This window comes from Bos mutus, chromosome 23 (genome assembly GCF_027580195.1).
Source record: "Bos mutus isolate GX-2022 chromosome 23, NWIPB_WYAK_1.1, whole genome shotgun sequence".
Lineage (NCBI taxonomy): Eukaryota > Metazoa > Chordata > Mammalia > Artiodactyla > Bovidae > Bos > Bos mutus.
The window spans coordinates 9,492,617-9,496,510 of record NC_091639.1 but is presented as its reverse complement, the minus strand read 5'-3'; the positions used below and the strand labels follow the sequence as shown (position 1 = coordinate 9,496,510).

General features: G+C 44.1%; 1 non-coding gene across 1 annotated transcript; it reads right to left on the bottom strand.

The window, feature by feature from the left end:
- Nucleotides 1-3,392: 3,392 nt before the first annotated feature.
- LOC138985130 (U6 spliceosomal RNA) lies at nucleotides 3,393-3,499 on the bottom strand. The gene has a single exon (XR_011462389.1). It is a non-coding gene; the product is annotated as a U6 spliceosomal RNA (small nuclear RNA).
- Between the last annotated feature and the right edge of the window lie 395 nt (nucleotides 3,500-3,894).

The following is a 3,894-nucleotide window of genomic DNA, read 5'->3' as shown; positions in this document are numbered from 1 at the left end:
TAATAGACTGAAAACCTTCATGCTTAAAATAAAAGCCACACGGTGGATTAAAGACGTGGAAGCAAGTATTATGAAACTAGCTTGTTCGAGCATCAGGAAGTTTTTAAGGAGGGCCTGCTCGATGTAGGGCACTGTAATAGGAAATGGCTCTTTTGAGGTGTTTCTTGCAGCTTGTTAAGTAAATGGGACACCTATGACTCAGATTTCCCTGGCAAGCCAAGAAGTGTCTCAAGATCACCTCTACATCTGGTTTTACAGGCAGAGAAGCGTGACTGAAAATGCTGGTTCTTCCAATCACCCATGGGGCAGTGGGCAGAGGCAAATGTAACAGTTTCCAAAAAAATGTTTAACTTTCATACAATTGTAAAGGTTACTTTCCATTTAGAGTTGTATAAAATACTGACTATATTCAACCTATGGTACAATAATACATCCTTGAGCCTGACTTACAGCGGATAGTTGGTACTGCCCCCTCCCCGGCCCTATATTGCCCCCTCCCCTCTGGTAACCGCTAACTTGTTCTCTATCTGTGAGTCGGCTTCTTTTATGTTATATCCACTAGTTTGTTGTAGTTTTTAGATTCCACACATAAATGATGTCATACAGTAGTTCTCTTTCTCTTTCTGACTTATTTCACTAAGCACAATGCCCTCCAGGTCTGCTCATGTTGCTCCAAATGGCAACATCTTGTTCTTTTTTATAGCTGAATAGTATTCCATCGTATATATGCACCACATCTTTTTTTTATCATTCAGCTGTCGATGGACGCTCAGGTTGCTTTCGTGTCTCGGCGACTGTAAATAAAGCTGCTATGAACATGGGGGTGCGTGTATCTTTTTGAACTAATACTTTTGTTTTTTCCGTTTATATACATAGGAGTGGAATTGCTAGGTCAGATGGTAGTTCTATTTTCACTTTTTAAAAGAAACCTCCACCCTGTTTTCCACCGTGGGGGTGTCAATTTACAGTTCCACCAACCATTCACGTGGCTTCACTTTCCTCCACATCTTCGGCAACGTTTGTCATCTGTGGACTTTTTGATGATAGCCGTTCTGACAGGGGTGGGGTGATATCTCATGCTGGTTTTGAAATAATAATAGTTTTTGACTCTTCAGGGAGCCAGACAAATGTAAGACAGCAGAGCCCATCCAGGACATCTGTAATTGGCCTGATTTTCCAGCTCTGAGCTCCGATCAGCCTGTAGGCCACTAACTGGTGACATTTTAACCAGGTCTGAGCCACAGAAGTGTTTTGTTTGGCCCGTGTCGTGTTTCAAGCTTTCTGATTTGAATTCCTTTACAGTCTCTAGTCTGTGACAGCTCCCACTGATCTCTACTGCTTTATGCACCATCAGCTTCACTCTTTTACACTGGCTGTCTGGTTTCTGGAATTGTTTGAGTGTGGGCATCCTGCTTCGGAGGCTGTCTTAGTCACATGGTTAAAACCTGGGCAATTATTAAGTAGAACACTGTTGCCATCATCCCAAAGCAAATAGGGCTTCCTGGGTAGCTCAGTGGGTAAAGAAACTGCCTGCAGTGCAGGAGACCAGGGTTCAATCCCTGGGTCAGGAAGACTCCCTGGAGAAGGAAATGGCAACCCACTCCAGTGTTCTTGCCTGGAGAATCCCAGGGACGGGGGAGCCTGGTGGGCTGCCGTTTATGGGGTCTCACAGAGTCGGACACGACTGAAGTGACTCAGAGAACAATACATACATTGGGACCTGTCCCCACTAGGACTTTATAGACTAAAATAATCTACACTGACACAGACAGACACTCACGTGGCTGACAGACCATGAACATAAACATGATGGAACTCAGCCCTGGCCATAGGAGCACTGCCAAACTTGTGACTGGGCTCCTGCTTACACGTGCGTTCTAACAACCGACTTCTTTACAAAAGACGCTCTTCCCACATTATTCCTATTAAGATTTGAAAGTATTTGCTGATCGTGTCTCCATGACATGATTCGAAAGACTCATGAAATTCCAATAATCTTTCGTAATGCAAGCGTTTTTTTTTTCTTTCAGTGAGTTCTCTGATAGCTGATGCGGCCACTGATATGATCAACCGTGTGATCAGAGACGCAATCTGAAGCTAAGTCCCCGCATCCTTGGACTTCCGAGGTGGTGCTAGTGGTAAAGAACTCATTGCCGATACCGGAGGCTTAAGAGACTCGAGTTCGATCCCTGGGTCAGGAAGATCCCTGGAGGAGGGCATCGTAACCCACTCCAGTATTCTTTTTTTTTTTTTTAATTTTATTTTTAAACTTTACAATATTGTATTAATTTTGCCAAATATCGAAATGAATCCGCTACAGGTATACCCGCGTTCCCCATCCTGAACCCTCCTCCCTCCTCCCTCCCCTACCCTCCCTCTAGGTCGTCCCAGTGCACCAGCCCCAAGCATCCAGTACCGTGCATCGAACTTGGACTGGTGACTCGTTTCATACATGATATTATACATGTTTCAATGCTATTCTCCCAAATCTCCCCACCCTCTCCCTCTCCCACAGAGTCCGTAAGACTGATCTATACATCGGTGTCTCTTTTGCTGTCTCGTACACAGGGTTATTGTTACCATCTTTCTAAATTCCATATATATGCATTAGTATACTGTATTGGTGTTTTTCTTTCTGGCTTACTTCACTCTGTATAATAGGTTCCAGTTTCATCCATCTCATTAGAACTGATTCAAATGTATTCTTTTTAATGGCTGAGTAATACTCCATTGTGTATATGTACCACTGCTTTCTTATCCATTCATCTGCTGATGGGCATCTAGGTTGCTTCCATGTCCTGGCTATTATAAACAGTGCTGCGATGAACATTGGGGTACACGTGTCTCTTTCCCTTCTGGTTTCCTCAGTGTGTATGCCCAGCAGTGGGATTGCTGGATCATAAGGCAGTTCCATTTCCAGTTTTTTAAGGAATCTCCACACTGTTCTCCATAGTGGCTGTACTAGTTTGCATTCCCACCAACAGTGTAAGAGGGTTCCCTTTTCTCCACACCCTCTCCAGCATTTATTGCTTGTAGACTTATGGATTGCAGCCATTCTGACTGGCGTGAAATGGTACCTCATAGTGGTTTTGATTTGCATTTCTCTGATGAGTGATGTTGAGCATCTTTTCATGTGTTTGTTAGCCATCTGTATGTCCTCTTTGGAGAAATGTCTATTTAGTTCTTTGGCCCATTTTTTGATTGGGTCATTTATTTTTCTGGAGTTGAGCTGTAGGAGTTGCTTGTATATTTTTGAGATTAGTTGTTTGTCCGTTGCTTCATTTGCTATTAGCTTCTCCCATTCTGAAGCCTGCCTTTTCACCTTGCTAATAGTTTCCTCAGTTGTGCAGAAGCTTTTAAGTTTAATTAGGTCCCATTTGTTTATTTTTGCTAAAAATATGGAACGCTTCACGAATTTGCGTGTCATCCTTGCGCAGGGGCCATGCTAATCTTCTCTGTATCGTTCCAATTTTAGTATATGTGCTGCCAAAGCGAGCACCCACTCCAGTATTCTTGCCTGGAGAATCCCATGGACAGAGGAGCCTGGTGAGCTACAGTCCATGGGGTTACAAAGAGTTGGACATGACTGAAGCAACTTAACATGTACACACTCTGCATCCTTCGATGCAGCTGATACCCTGATCAGTTTCCCTTTACCTGCTGGTGTGCCCATCTCAGGCTGCCATGAGCACTGGTTACCAATGACTCACACCATGTCCTTCTCCAGAAGGCGCCTCCTTGCTCAGAGATGCTCAAGATGCTATGCTTTCCCCAGGAGGAAGGTAGTCTGCAGCTAATGAGTGATTAATACAGGTTACAAAAGTCCTGGACTCTTGCCGGGGGCGGGACATGGAATTCTGTAGTGCTACACCCACTCCAGCTCATTAGACTGAA